Consider the following 17,065-nt stretch of genomic DNA (forward strand, 5'->3'; position numbering starts at 1 on the left):
CTTTTCCTCTTAGCTTCATTTGTCCAGTCCAGCTGCATGTTGTCTCACAGTTTCTGCTCTCCTTTCTCTCCTTCCCATATCTCCTCATCCCTCTTCTTATCCACTCTCCCTCCAAGAAACAAATAAAAAACCTAATGCCTCTGCTAGTTTCCTGGGAAGCAATTTACTACACACATTCCCTTTGTCTCTAGAGCTCCTGCTTCTAATTGTACGTACTAAATCTCATTTATACCACTAGCTGTGTGTTAAGATAATTTCCTAAATACAGAGAGTTCTCTTCTTAAGTAAAACTCTGTTACTGCTTTGAAAACATATTGCATTTTCATTCCGGGTGCCTTGAAATTTATTAAAGTTCAATAAATATCTTTTATTTAATTAATTAGTTTATTAAAATGTGAAAAGCAGACATTCAGAAAGTTGATTTTGTAGTCTTGTATGTATATTACGGCCCCTTACCATTTTTATTCTTGTTTTGTTTTTAACAACCCATAGAACAGACCACCAGAGTCCCACTTAAAACTCTAGCAACAAGTGCTTCTACATAAGTACTATTAATGCAGTTAGCCATACTATAAAATCTATTGTATCATATTATCACTGAACTATTTAATAATCCAAAACATAACTTTGTTCAAGAATTATCCGAAAATTCCAGAAAAAATAATTATCAACTTCAGTGGATCCTACTGTTATTAATTATAAGCATATATTTTGCATCAATTACGTGGCCAGATAATTATATCTAAATAAACCCTTTAATATGCAAGACACATTTTGCATGTATTACACCATCATTTTCTTCAGTTGTTTTTGATGTTCTATGCATAGGAGTATATGTTTCTTTTTATTTTATTATAGCAACATTATGTTATGAGAAGAGCTCTTTGTATACTACAAAAAAGTAATGAAAAGAGAAAAATGAAAAATTTAACATAACTTTCATACAGTTAAAATTAGAGAACATCATTGTAGTGCTTTTCATGTACAGTAGAAACATTTTTTGTATACTCAAGAGCTATATTTAGCAATCTAATAAGGAAAGAAGTAGAGATATTAATTAGGGTAGAGAGTTAATTTCCCGCAACAAAAAGATCCAACAACAATAGCAGAGGGAACAAAGAAGTGTTTTAATTTTTGTTTTTCCATATAGCAAGGTTTCTTTGCTTCACGTGGCCATTCATACACCTGTGTGGAATTTTCTGTAATTCCCTAGGGTGTGTTTCTAATCTCCTTGAAGCCTGTGTCTCAGGCACGTTTGTGTTCTTGTTCTTGGGAATGGAGGAGCAAGAAAACACACAAGCCTGTGACACAGCTTTGACACTGTGATGTTTTGAGGACCAGGCCTGCAATTGGCATATACCATATCATGTATGCTGTATCATGGATGCTCAAGTGTTACTGGTAAAAATTTAGTGACATGGTCACAACTACCTGCAAACAGGCAAGAGAGCTAGGAAATGTAGTCCCTAGTGATTCATGCCAGCAGCATCTCTATTACTATGGAGGAAGATGAGAACTTATTTAGGTACACAATTAGCAATCTTTACCACAGTAACTCGAAGCAGAGAATAATGAGGATGATAATGATGATGATAAAGCCTTCGTATTTTGGCTATTTTATTTTAACTTAGACTCAAATGCAACTCTCAGCAAAATAGGAATAGAAGGGAAATTCCTCAACAAAGCCAATAGCCAACAACATCCTAAATGGAGAGAGTCTGAAAGCATTCCCCTAGAGAACTGGAACCAGACAAGGATACCCTTTATCACCACTCTTATTCGACACTGTGCTGGAGGTCCTAGCCAGAGCAATTAGGCTAGAGAAAGAAATAAAGGGCATCCAAGTTGGTAAGGAAGAAGTAAAAGTATCTCTATTTGCAGGTGATATGATCTTACAGACAGCAAACCCCAAAGACTCCATAAGAAAATTACTGGAACTAATAGAAGATTTCAGCAAAGCATCAGGATACAAGATAAACATACAAAAATCAGTTGGATTTCTCTACACCAACAAAGAGAACTTTGAAGAGGAAATCATAAAATCAATACCATTTACCATAGTCCCCAAGACGGTAAAATACTTTGGAATAAATCTAACCACAGACGTAAAAGACCTATACAAAGAAAAGTACAAGGCACTACTGTGAGAAATCAAAAGAGACCTACATAAGTGGAAAAACATACCTTGCTCATGAATAGGAAGACTCAACATTGTGAAAATGTTTATTCTACTCAAAGTGATGTACAGATACAATGCAATCCTGATCCAAATTCCAATGGCATTTCTTAATGAAAAGGAGAAAAAAAAAATCACCAACTTCTTATGGAAAGGGAAGAGCCCCAGATAAGTAAAGCATTACAAAAAAAGAACAAATTGGGAGGCCTCACTCTACCTGATTTTAGAACATATTATACTGCCATAGTAATCAAAACAGCCTGGTACTGGTACAACAATGGATACATAGACCAATGGAACAGAATTGAGAATCCAGACATAAATTCATCCACCTATGAGCAGCTGATATTTGATAAAGACCCAAAGTCCATTAACTGGAGGAAAAGACAGTCTCTTTAACAAATGGTGCTGGCATAACTGGATATCCATCTGCAAAAAAAAATAAGACAAGACTCACACCTCACACCATGCACAAAAACTGACTCAAAATGGATCAAAGGCCTAAATATAAAATCTAAAACAATAAAGATCATGGAAGAAAAAATAGAGGCAATGCTAGGAGCCCTAATACACGGCATAAACAGAATACAAAACATTAGTAACAATGCACAAACACCAGAAGACAAACTTGACAACTGAGAGCTCCTAAAAATCAAACACCTATGCTCATGAAAAGACTTCACCAAAAGAGTAAAAAGACAGCCTACAGACTACAAAAAAAATTTTGACTATGACAAATCGGATCATTTTCTAATCTCTAAAATCCACAAAAACCAAAACCAAACCTGTTGCCGTCGAGTCGATTCCGACTCATAGCGACCCTATAGGACAGAGTAGAACTGCCCCCATAGAGTTTCCAAGGAGCGCTGGCGGATTTGAACTGCTGACCTTTTGGTTAGCAGCCATAGCACTTAACCACCACGCCGCCAGGGTTTCCCTAAAATCTACAAGATACTGCAAAACCTCAACAATAAAAAGACAAATAACCTAGTTGAAAAATGGGCAAAAGACACAAACAGGCGCTTCACCAGAGAAGACATTCAGGTGGCTAACAGATACTTGAGGAAATGCTCATGATCATTAGCCATTAGAGAAATGCAAATCAAAACTACCATGAGATACCGTCTCACCTGAACAAGGCTAGCATTAATCCAAAAAATATAAAATAATAAATGTTGGAGAGGTTGTAGAGAGACTGGAACACTTATACACTGCTGGTGGGAATGTAAAATGGTACAACCACTTTGGAAATCAATTTGGCATTTCCTTAAAAAGCTAGAAATAGAAGTACCATACCATCCAGCAATCCCACTCCTTGGAATATAACCTAGAGAAATAAGAGCCCTCACATGAATAGATATATGCACACTCATGTTCATTGCAGCACTGTTCACAATAGCCAAAAGATAGAAACAACCTAGGTGCCCATCAAAGCATGAGTGGATAAAGAAATTATAGTATATTCACACGACGGAATACTATGCAACAATAAAAACCAAAGATGAGTCTGCAAAATATCTCATAACATGGATGAATCTGGAAGGCATTATGCTGAGTGAAATTAGTCACAAAAGGACAAATATTGTATGAGACCACTATTATAAGAACTCGAGAAAAGGTTTAAACACAGAAGAAAACATTCTTTGATGGTTATGAGGGTGGGGCAGGAGGGAGGGAGAGGGATATGCACTAACTAGATAGTAGACAAGAATTATCTTAGGTGAAGGGAAGGACAATACACAATACAGGGGAATTCAGCACAACTAGACTAAACCAAAAGCTAAGAAGTTTCCTGAATACAACTAAACACTTCCAGGGACAGAGTAGCAGGGATGAGGGTCTGGGGACCATGGTTTCAGGGGACATCTAGGTTAATTGGGATAACAAAGTTCATTAAGAAAATGTTCTGCAACCCACTTTGATGAGTGGCATCTGAGGTCTTAAAAGTATGTGAGCAGCCATCTAAAATTCATCAATTGGTCCCAACCCACATGGAGAAAGGAGAAGGAAGAACACAAAAGACACAAGGAAAATACAAACCTAAGTGACAAAAAGGGCCACATAAGCTAGAGACCCATCAGCCTGAGGCCAGAAGAACTAGATGGTGCCTGGCTACCACCAATGACCACCCCGACAGGGAACACAACACAGAGTCCCTGATGGAGCAGGAGAAAAGTGGGGTGTAGAACTCAAATTCTAGTTAAAAGACCAGACTTAATGGTCTGATTGAGACTGGAGGGTTGCCTGAAGGCATAGCCCCTGACTCTGTCAGTGAAAATAGGAAGACCCTCCTGGAGATGGATTGACACAGTTGCTGCAACAATGGGCTCAAGTATAACAAGGATTGTGAGGATGGTACAGGACTGGGCAGCATTTCCTTCTGTTTACATAGAATCACTGTGAGTCAGAACCGACTGGAGGGCACCTAACAACAACAACAGATAGCCAGACCTGTCTTCCAATGTACCTCTGGGTGAACTCAAATCTCCAACCTTTCATATTAACTGTTTGCATCACCCAGAGACTCCAGATTCACCTCAACCAAAACCAAACCCATTGCTGTCTTGTTGATTCTGACTTACAGTGACCTTATAGAACAAAGTAGAACTGCTCCATAGAGTTTCAAAGGTTGTAAATCTACTGCAGCAGACTGCCACATCTTTCTCCCTTGGAGTGGCTGGTGGGTTTGAGCTAACTTTGGTTAGCATCCAATGCTTAACCATTGCGCCACCTCAAAAAACAAACCAAACTTGTTGCTGTAGAGCAGATTCCAAGCCTATATGTCAGAGTAGAACTGTCCCATAGGGTTTTGAAGGAGTGGCTGGTGGATTTGAACTGCTGACCTTTTGGTTAGCAGCCAAACGCTTAACCACTTTGCCACCAGGGCTCCTGAGACCTTCTAAATTAGAAACTCTGTGTTGAGGCACAGCAATTTATTTTAACAAGCTCTCAAAGAGCTCTTATAGGAGAGCTAAAGCCACTTGCCCAGACTTTGAACTGCCTTTCATCACAACGGAGACCTGGCGGTGCAGTGGTTAAACCGCTAGTCAAAAGGTCAGCCATTCCAGTCTAACAGCAGCTCCTCGGAAACCCTAAGGAGCAGTTAGCTGTACTCTGTTCTACAGGGTCACTAGGCATCAGAGTCCACTGGAAAGCAATGGGTTTGGGTTTTGGGATTGAACACAATAGGATATTGTGCTTCAGTGCATATCAATGCAGAATTTCTTATGCGCTCCTCCTACTTCTCTTTCTCAAACAAACCAACTCTTTTGCAACACAAAAGCCCAGCCCAATGTGACTGTTACACAACAGTGATATTTCTGTATTGATTGCCGGCCTGAGATCCTCATTATTTAAAAACGTCTTCTTTTTTTTTCTATTATTAGTTCAGTAAAATTGACTTTGAAAAACTTTCATTTTTGAAAACAGAAAATACACATTCCTAAAAAATAATAAATTTATTGAATATTCAGATTCATTGTTTACCCAGCCTTCACTATGCATCTAGCACAATGAAATAAAAAAAAAAAAAAAATTTTTTTTTTTTTTTTTAATGAAATAGGTAAGGAATAATAGAACTTTTTTTTTTTTTTTTTTTTTAGGACTGAGGAGTTTTTATTCAAAGGTATATTTCTAGGTGCATAAAGAGGCCACAAGTTAATGTTGTTAAATCAAGTGTCTACTATCCAAGCACTGAATTCAAAAAACCATCTAAGACAGAAAAGGAGACATGAGACAACCACAAAGAACCAGCCATCCAGAGTTGAATTTTTTTCGTACAACTTCCCCTCCAACAAAACGCTGGACACCATTAGAGAGCAACTCATGTTTGCTGAAACAATGGAGCTGGAGGTGCTGACGTGGCCAGAGGCACTGACCTCAATGAGGTACCTGAAGATGAAGAATTTGTAGCTGTAGTATCCCAAGTGAAGAGATGTGGTTTGGATCTGTCCTCCAATGTGAGGGCCAGCAACCCTAGGGCAAGTTATCTGATATCCCTAAGCAATCTCCTCTGGTCCGGTCTGGTTGCACCCTTCCAGTTACAACTGCAAAGAACACTAGAGGCAATTAACTGATCCCTCTTTTTTAGTCCTACAGTCTCATCTCTCTTCTTTCCTTCAACCCTTTTACAAAAGGTGTCATAAGGGAAAGAGTTTTGAGCTCTCAGAAAACAGGGTCTTGGGTGTTTTTGGAGGTTGAGAGGCATAAAACAGCAGTTTGGAAATTCCTTCCATCTTATGGCACTGATTTAGTTTCAGACTTGATTTCTTCTCTATTTCCTCCCTTCTCCCCACCTGTGCCCTCTCACTCCCAGACAGACATATTGGCATCAAATATCTCTAGGATATGATCTCTAATGGGTTTTTCCAGCAGAAGAGATGCTGCCCTTTGTCATCCAGGAGTTCCCATTCCACCACCAGTTTTAGAGTGGGGTATTCATTCTTCACTGGTAGTTTATTCAGGTAGTAATAGGTCCCGTCTTTTTGGATGGGGCAGTCGATTCTACTCTTAAAACCATCAGGTTCAGGGATAGGAAAGGGAACTGGGAGGCCCATCACAATGCCATGCACCAAAGCTGTGCTATTTTTGGAATAAGTATTGCTGGTGAAGGGGACATTGACACTGTAAGACTGTCCTTTGAGCAGGCGACATGGCTGGGCGGAGCATGGGCTCTCATTCACTTCCATTACAACTCTGACCACCGACCCACAGTCTTTGAAGGACAGGCTCAGCTAGCGGAGCAGCGCTGAGCGCCAGGAGCATCGGGGACGCAGCGGCCGGGAACCGCATCGCAGCCAAGGAAGGTGCGAGCAAGCAGAAAGTATGTTCAGATTTCTTTTTCATCTTACACCTGTGTTAGACGCCAAGACTATATAACTCTGCCGGTCTCAGGCAATTCTTACTAACAGAGTTCCAAGATTGTGTAATAATGTAGATTCTTCTCTAAAATTCAACTAATGTGATGCTATTATTTTTAACTGGCAAATTTTGAATGAGTTTCAAAGGAGTGATAAATTTGCATAACTATGACCAAATCATTAATTTCTACAATTACTTTTAAAAGCACAGCACTCTCTCTCTCTCTCATTCTATGTATGTATAAATACGTACGTATACAAAACCAAACCAAACCCATTGCCGCTGGTTAGGTTCCGATTCATAGCAACCTTATACCCTTTGCTGTCAAGTGGATTCCAACTCATAGCTACTCTCTATATATTTATGTAGAATGTAGATTACACATGTATTGGAAACTCTGGTGTAGTAGCCTTTAAGTGCTACAGCTGCTAACCAAAAGGTTGACAGTTGGAATCCACCAGGCGCTCCTTGGAATCTCTATGGGGCAGTTCCACTCGGTCCTATAGGGTGGCTATGAGTTGGAATTGATTCCATGGCAATGGGTTTTTTTATATCGCACATATATATATCATCTTAAATTTTTCTTAAATGTTGATTGTCAGTATTGTTAAAGTCCTTTGTATAATAATTCTCTGACATTCCCAAAGATATTATTTGGCTAACCATACTTATCATTTTATGCTACCCATGTTACTAGTTATTCTCCATTAGCTTAAAAATGTTTGCCAGAGGCTCATAAATCTACTAAATCTGGATATATATTTTTTTAAATGAGGATATTTTTCAGGTGGGTTTTCCCAGTTATTGTTAAATCAAGTACTCATGACTCAGTTATTTTAAAAAACTAAAACAAAACAGTTTATAATTCATTATTTTACAAAAGTATGCCTATTTCATAACAACTGTACCTTTATTACTGGCATAATAGAAAAAAGGCTGTTGTGGAAAATGAGAAGAAATTAAGCTAGCCGTTTTGAATGGGGAATAACAAAGTGAGCTGTATGATTCATATAGAATAATCTATTCTTCTAACATATTCAGCAGCTAATTATAATGCTCCCTAAATCAATCTGTTTTATAGCCATATTTAAAAAAAAAAAAAAAAACTACTCTTGAAAAGCTAAATATAACCCTTTTTTTTTTTTTATATAACCCTAGACACCTCAAAATCAGAGTGTTTCCAGGAAAGTGGTGACTTTAAAGTAATGTTCTAGATGGCAGATTTGGACTGTTTAACCAGAGAAATGATAGTACTCAGTGAGTGAAGAATTTATTCTACGACGAATTAGAGTTCGGAGCAGAATGTCACTGCTTTTCTTAGTTTTGACAACCTCATTCCCTTTTACTTGAGTGCTGGTTTACCAGTTGCACTAATAGTTATGCATACGTTTACCTAGAGTTCGAGTCTGTGGTGAAGTGATAAATATAGCATATAGTTCTTTTAACAATACTTTTTCACCTAGATAATTTTGACTTCAACTGTAAACTTCCACAAAAAGTGATTTGCCTCCCTGGGCCTTTACCTGTCAAGGAAGAAGTAGAATGCCTAGGACTAAGTATTTTCAACGTATCGGACTGAGTTGCCTCTAATCTCTAATCTTTTCTGAATGTTGATCCTGTGTAAGTAATAAACATACAAATAATAATCAGAGCCTAAGGTAACCTCGGAAACCCTGGTGGCATAGTGGTTAAGAGCTACGAATTCTAACCAAAATGTTGGCAGTTGGAATCCACCAGGTGCTCCTTGGAAACCATATAGGGCAGCTCTACTGTGTCCTATAGGGTCACTACAAGTCAGAATCGACTTGACGGCAATGGTTTTTTTTTTTTTTTTTAATGTAATCTCAAGCATAACTTATTACCTCATGTAAGTCTTATCCTGGTAGTTAAATATAACTCCCATCTTAAAAATACCTTGTCTTTTTTCTTTAAACTGTCAATGCGGTGGAAAAACATGTTATATGTACTCAGGAAACAAGGAAACTAGCATAATTTAACATTGTGCTAACACATCTAAACTGAGAATACTAAATATGGCCCTGAAACGTCTCTAAACTCTCGCTTTATGTTTGGATGTTGTAGGATTCAGCATCATTCACTACTCTGTGTTAAACCATGCATTCAGTTGTTTCCATTTATATTGCATCAAAGCAGTTGAAATCCAATTGAAAAGTTTCTTTAGACAGCCATTGTGTGGGAACATGATGTCAATATTAATAAAGGCTGAATTTCCCCTTGGCTCACTTCTTACAGATAAGCTTTTCAATAATACACTGCTTGCACCAAAGGTCTGATGGGACTGGGAATAGTAAAAAACACTAATAAAAGAATGTTGAATGTTTTTATATTAAATTTCCCCACAGGCAAACTGAAAAGCCTACTTAGAGAACGCCAATCAACATGGCACTTATTAAATGTAACAAGAGCCCTGTTACAACAGATCTTTAAAGCCCTAAAAATGAATTTGAAAATAGAGACAAAAGACAATGGCAAATTCATTTTTAAATGCAAACCCTGGACATCTCACCTCATAGGCATTAAATTGATCCTGGCTTATTCCATCTTCAAAAACTATCCATTTATGGGAGCTTACAACTTACATACATATTTTTTTTTACTTAAAAGAATCAGTAAATTCTTTTACCTAAAAAAAATGTCTAGGTATTTGTCTTACTAAGTTATCCAACAGAAATAAGATAATTCTACAGGTATTAAGTCACATTCTACTTAATAATAAAAAAAGTAAAAGGTAATATACCAAACCAGTGACTAAAATAATAAAGTAATGATTTGGAGAAAAAGAAGCAATTGTTAAAATTAATTAATATAAACCTAGCAAGATGTGTTGCAACTTAGAGTAAAAATAAACACCTCAGGTTCTTGAATACTGTATCAACATTAACAGCTTGGGGCTAGGCCTCAATTCACAGACTTACCAACCGTCACTTTCATCTGAAGTTAAGCAATATCAAGGTGGTGAGAAATATATTAAATCTGCCCATCTTTCACAACTTGAACCCCAGGCTGAGACTTTGACTTGGGTTCAGTAATAAAAATAAACTCAAATGTTAAAAGCATTAGTTATTTCTTACCAGGGTAAGGAAAAATGGAAGATGCTCACTGGGACTTTAGAGGAAATATAATAGCTTAGGAGTTTTTTTTTTTTTTTGCTATATTATGTGTTGAATAATTCTAATAAACATCAGGACGTTTTATATGTCTTCAGAAAAAAATGAGAAACGTCCCACAAAGTCATGAATGATTTTGATTTTTTTTTAATTTTTAAGTGGGCATTATGATAATAAGACAGAATGGCCTAGACAGCTTAGACTTCCTATAGTTTCTTTTTTGGTCAATTTAACAAAAATGTATTATTATATACTATGTATTCCACATTGCACTATATGTTTAGAGAATGCAAACCATTTAGATTTTCGTAAGAAAATTAAATAAATCTTTAAAATACATCTGCTGAGTAATGCAACTATTAGACTGTCAGTATAAAAATTAAATAAAATTTTAGTTAAAATTTGTAGATCATAGAATCTTTAAACTTCAAAATGAAGAGATGAATTGGTAAAGCTACTTGCCTTTGATGCATGTCTGAATAACTTGTCTGCATGACTTTCACTTAATTTTATGTTAAAATTAAAGTTTGCTGAGATACAATGATGGGTTAAAAAAAAAATTAAAAAACCATTGCTATTGAGTCAATTCCAAATCATAGTGGCCCTAGTAGAACTGCCCCATAGGGTTTCCAAGGAGCGCCTTGTTGATTGAAGCTGCCAACCTTTTGGTTAACACCCATAGCTCCTAACCAGTACGCCACTAGGGTTTCCAAAGATGGGTTAAGATGTCAAATATTTATATTTAGAGTAAAAAAAAAACCAAACCGGTTGCCGTTGGGTCAATTCCAACTTACAGCGAACCTATAGAAAAGATTAGAACTGCCTCACAGAGTTTCCAAGGAGTGCCTGGTGGATTCGAACAGCAGGCCTTTTAGTTAGCAGCATAGCACTTAACCACTAGGCCACCAACGTTTCCCATATTTAGAGTACTGATGTTTATTTTTTTCTTATCAAATTACATTTAAATCTACAGTGTGGAGGGATTTCAAAGAAGAGGGCTCAACTTTGTAGTCATAGTACTCTCTAGGTTCTTTCTTGATGCCTTAATGAAAAAACGACATAACCATTTTGAAGCGTAGTAAGATTTTTCTTTTTTTTTCCACAAATATCTCATACTTGCCCACATTTTACTTGCTGGCATTGTTTTATGTCATTTCACAGGGTTTTAAGCCTTCATTTGACCATAATAAGGAGGCTCTTGCAAACACAGTTTTTATCTGGTCCATTGTTTGGACTTAAGGGATTTATTTTTGCTCTGTACTGTGGTATTTATCACAACTAAGGTACAATTCTATGAACTGTAACCTCCTATAAGAAAAGATCCATACATACCCGATCCCTATTTGTATCGTACTTGGTACATATCTTACACATTGTAGATACTTAATTAAAATGTATTCTTAGTAATAATAATATGATTTTTCATTAAGGAGCAAATGATCAGTAGTCTGTATGCATTGCACACTGAATTTATATTAAAGAAAAAAACCAAAACACCAAGTCCATTGCTGTTGCAGAAGAGATGAGAAATAAAGTCTGATTAACAGAGATTGTCCATCCCAGGGGAGTATGGAATTTATTATTCGAACAGGAACAACTTTTAGAATAAGAAAAGGAAAAAATAAAACAGTTGCTGTTGAGTCAATTCCGACTCGTAGAGACCCTGTAGGACAAAGTAGAACTGCCCCATAGAGTTTCCAAGGAGCTGCTGGTGGATTTGAACTCTTGACCTTTTGGTTAGCAGCCATAGCTCTTCACCACTGTGATACCAGGGCTCCAATCTGTATGATGTTTACACATTTTTAAATCAGTTCCATCATATTAAGCCCATAGTTGTCTGGTGGCACTCTATTACTTTTTGCCTCTTGTATACAGTACAACTCCCATTCTAGTTATACATATTATATTTCATATATCTTCTCAGGGTAACTTCTGGTGCAATTTCACAATACTATTTGCATTATTTGGAAACCCTGGTGGCATAGTGGTTAAGAGCTAGAGCTGCTAACCAAAAGGTCAGCAGTTCGAATCCACCAGGTACTCCTTGGAAACCCTATGGGGCAGTTCTACCCTGTCCTATAGGGTCGCTATGGATCAGAATGGACTCGATGGCAATGGGTTATTTGTATTACCAAGGCATAGACCTGAACACTAATTTTTAACAGTACCCACAATAAAATAAAGTAATATAACATTACTGTTGATGTTTAAAATATGCTGTTCATTTATCTAAACTCAGTTCAGTGCACAGTCATGGAGGCAAAAGTTCTATGTAAATACTTAATATAAGAGCCAAAGGTATAAAAAAACTTAAGCTTAAGAGTTGATTGGGTGTGTTTGTTTCATGTAGTTCCTCATAAATAAGAAAAATAAATGTTAAAAATTAATATTAGAACTACTGAAGTTACCTATATATTAATTAAATAGCAATCAAACAATTTAAACTTTTCTAAAGTGCTTCAAAGTTTCACCCACTCCTAGTTCTGACATTTCTTTTTCTGTTGCTAAATTTAGCAAAGATGAAAGATCCCTGGAAAAGGGGGAAAAAAGGCTTTTTTTTTTTTTTTTTGTATTTTAGATGAGGGTTTACAGAGCAAATTAGTTTCTAAAAAAGGCTTTTCTTTTTACATTAAACTTTTGAGCCTCAATTTCTTCTGTCTATAATGTGACAATATGTATTTATCTTAGTCTGGTTATAGAAAATTAGATGATTAAAAACTGTGAAAAGATAAATATAATACAATTTCAAAATAAGTGAAGACAAAATGTATTTGATCTTATATAAAGCTAGTTAGCAGTGAAAACATAGAAGGTTAGGCTAAAAAAAACATGTTCCCTACTCCTACAATGAGGTTTCGACTTGATGGCACACAACCACCATGAGGTTTAATTGAGTTGTTTTATAAGTATGCTAGATTATCATTTGTATAGTAACATGGTCTAGCAACAAGGACGTCATTAGAAGAGAAAATTCTGGGCCTGTTTTCAGTAGTGGTACTCACTGTTTACACTCCTTGGGAGAATTTTTAAAACTCTGTATCCGTATCTGCAAAATGCCTGTCACCAAATTAAAGGGCGTCTGAGAGAGAACAATGCTTGCTCTTACCCCTGTAGAAAGATACACCATAGAACTACAGCTAAAAGTTTAAAATATCACCAATTACACAGTAATTCAGTTGAAAGTTTCACCAAGTAAAGGGACAAAGGTGACATCCATTTCAGCTTTTTTCTCTTTCCTTGAATTTTTGATTTATATGACTCAAAAGGTTAATCTTAGTAAAGCACAGGGAAAAGATAGTTATCCAAGTGACATTTTTAGACACTCTACAGGAATGATATATTAAAGGGTGCATTTAGCAGTCCAAGGAATATTGGAAAATACCACACATAGACAGCTTTAACACTGCTGACATCTTGTCATAGGTACAATATGATCAGCTTGGAAAGTCATCATTACAGTTGGAATTTGACTGGGACTATAAAAAGAGAATAATTTCAGTTTGGTTCATTTTAACCCATAGTTACTGGGCACCTATTCTATAACTGCTAACCATTTTCCAAATTATACATAAGTATAAACAAGGATGGAAAAAATCCAGTGAGGAAGAAAAAAAAAAAAAAGTTGATTAAGATGTTGTCTTCAAGGAGCCTAAAGTCTTGCGAGGCAGACATATTTAAACATGTAAATAGTGCAAGGCAGAATAAAGTAATTGCCATTTAGAGGTTCAAAGTGCTTCAAGAGCCCATAGGAAGAGGTAATTAATTCTGACTTGTACTGTGGGGAAAGCTCCATGGAAAAGAGCTTTTGAAAAGGGCCTTGAAAGAGATGTAGTAATTTGGTGAGTAGAGAAAGAGAGGACATTCCATGCTGAGACAGGAACATCAGCACAGAAGCACAAGGTCTATTTCAGGCATCTATGAGCCAGACAGAAACCCATAGCTTATATATTTTAATTGGAAATTTCTATAACACTAGAGCAGTAATGTGAAGACTGATTTTTGGATCGCCTTTGTTCTTATAAATTCTTATCAAAAATTTATCTAGAATTTTTGGAGTTCTAGAAAAAATCTTTAGAATGCTATTGAAAAATAGTTTCCCTGGTGGGGAATGCTTATTGCAAAATAGTGCCCTGGTGGCTCGATGGTTAAGCACTCCGCTGCTTATTGAAAGGTCAGCAGTTCCAACCCACCACCTGCTCTGCGGGAGAAAGTTGTGGCAGTCTGCTTTCATAAAGATTATAGCCTTGGAAATCCTATGGGGCAGTGCTACCCTGTCCCACAGGGCTGCTTGCTATAAATCAGAATTGACTCGAAGGCAAAGGGTTTAGTTTTTGGTTTTATATTTTAATACTCGTGTGTTTGAAATTTAGATATTTACTAGCAATTTAATTTCTTATCAATTATAATATGTATTTTTAAAATGTGCATGATTGCACTTCTTACACACATTTTTTCTGGTTTAGTGAATGACATGAAACACATGTATATACATTTATACAGAGTGGGGATTCTTTTTCTATGAAATCTGAAATACATTTCACTAGATTGCCAAAATTGAAATTTTTTTTAAGGAAGCAGTAAATTGTATGCTGTACATTTGAACGAGATATAAGATTAAGCTTGAGACCAAACTTCCAGCATCTTATTGTGCTCTTCTGAACCACGAAGTCTAGAATTAATCCCTTCAGTATTCTTGCAGTGGGAGAAAAAAGGAAGAGAAAGGCTTTTCTTTTTTAATCTTTAGAATCATGTAAAAGAATGTTTAGACCAAATTTGTATTGGAATCATTATTTTAAATATTACACGAACTTTTGGGAAACAAGGCACCAATGGTTCATTAATTTACTTTATTAATAGTTAGCTATTTTAAGCAGAAAACATTGTGTTAAGATATAGCTGGTATCTGAATAATATATTTGTCCAAGGGAATAAAGGACCTCATTATTTTAAAGCGTTGCTTCTTATAGCTACTGCTAAAACTATTTCTACCTACATTTTATTGGTCATTATTTTTAAAGAGGGTGCATTTAATTTAGGAATCATAAAGTAAATTCATTTATTTTTATTTTTCTTGTTTTACCTATGAATTTTAAGTGTATATTACAATAAGCAAGTTCAATGTAATTACCAACAACCATGAAAACTTACCTATTATCCTTTAGGTCTGCACAAGACAAAGCCTAGCTCTGGGCCTAGGTGGAGTTTTAAAAGCCTAACCTGGTAATGGGATTGTATCCTCTGGCTGGCAGGCTGCAGACAAACTGAGAAACTAGGTTCCTGGGCCAGTTGGAACTGAATGACATGCAGACAAGCTGCTGAAGGCCCTGCTGTGAGGCATCATCTCATCAATGTCTCAGGAGGGAAAACAGGGCCCCCCGGGCCAGAGCAAAGAGCTAGACTATCAGGGAACAGAGCCTGGAGAGATTCCTGAATCTCTGGAACTCCACTGAGCACTTTTGATAAGGGCTTAGAAATTTTTTTTTTTAGAAATTGGCCAGGGGTGGAAAGAGATGTGTTAATGACCAACAACAGAGGTCAAAGCGACTCCAACTCACAGTGATCCCATGTGTGTCAGAGTAGAACTGTGCTCCCCAGGGTTTTCAATGGCTGATTTTTCAGAAGATCTCCAGGCTTTTTTTTCTTGAAACACATGGACTTGAACCACCAACCTTTCAATTAGCAATCAAGGGTGTTAACCATTCGCAACACCCAGAAGCTCAATGTTAAGAACAGCTGCCTGAATATCGCGGCTCTTCCAGATTTTTGACACTCAATGCCTTGAACTGCAGAAATAATTAAGATAAAATAAAATAAAGCCTTGGCTTTTAATGAGACTGATTGATTCTTCTCTGCTTTTTCCGTTGAGATATCTACCAGGAATGGAAGTCAAAATACTTCTAGTATAGATAGGCTTTGCTGTGTTCTTGTTACACGTGGGGTTGTCGTGAGCTAAAGTCAACTCTACAGCAACTATGTATTTATGTATTTTTTATGTTTGCTTAGGGAGGAAAAAGTTTTCTAAAAAGAAAAAAACATTTTTATATATAATACCTACATAATCGGAACGAGGAATATCATTGCTGATATCAGATGGATCTTGGATAAAAGCAGAGAATACCAGAAACATGTTTACCTGTATTTTATTGACTGCTAAAAGACATTAGACTCCATGGATCATAACAAATTATGGGCAACATTGAGAAGAATGGGAATTCCAGAAGGCTTAGTCGTGCTCATGCAGAACCGTACATAGACCAAGAGGCAGCTGTTCGAATGGAGCAAGGAGATACTTCATAATTTAAAATCAAGAAAAGTGTGCATCAGGGTTTCATCCTTTCACCATATTTATTCAGTCTGTATGCTGAGACAATAATCTGAGAGGCTGGACCATGTGAAGAAGAATGTGGCATCAGGATTGGAGAAAGAATCCATTAATCTGCTGCAGAAAACCTCTTCAAAATGTTAAAAAGCAAAGCTGTCACTTTGAAGACTAAGGTGCACCTGACCCAAGTCATGATATTTTCAGTCACTTCATATGCATGTGAAAGCTGGACAATGAAGCCCAAAGAAGACTTGATGCCTTTGAATTATGGTGTTGGCTAAGAACATTCACTATACCATGGAATGCCAGAAGAATGAATAAGTCTGTCTTGAAAGAAATACAGCCAGAGTGCTCCTTGGAAGCGAAGATGGTGAGATTTCATCTCACATACTTAGGACATGTTATTATGATGGACCAGTCCCCAGAGAAGGACATCATGCTTGGTAAAGTAGAGGATCAGTGAAAAAAAGTGAAAGACCCTCAAGGCGATGGACTGACACAGTGGCTGCAGCAATGGGTCCAAACATAACCATGATTGTGAGGATGGCACAGGACCGGGAAGTGTTTTGTTCTGTTGTA

At 36.8% G+C, this 17,065-nt stretch overlaps 1 pseudogene; it reads right to left on the bottom strand.

Annotated features, from left to right (window-relative positions):
- Positions 1-6,041: 6,041 nt before the first annotated feature.
- On the bottom strand, positions 6,042-7,525 carry LOC111750516 (NPC intracellular cholesterol transporter 2-like; annotated as a pseudogene).
- Between the last annotated feature and the right edge of the window lie 9,540 nt (positions 7,526-17,065).

This window comes from Loxodonta africana, chromosome 17 (genome assembly GCF_030014295.1).
Source record: "Loxodonta africana isolate mLoxAfr1 chromosome 17, mLoxAfr1.hap2, whole genome shotgun sequence".
In the NCBI taxonomy this organism is placed as follows: domain Eukaryota; kingdom Metazoa; phylum Chordata; class Mammalia; order Proboscidea; family Elephantidae; genus Loxodonta; species Loxodonta africana.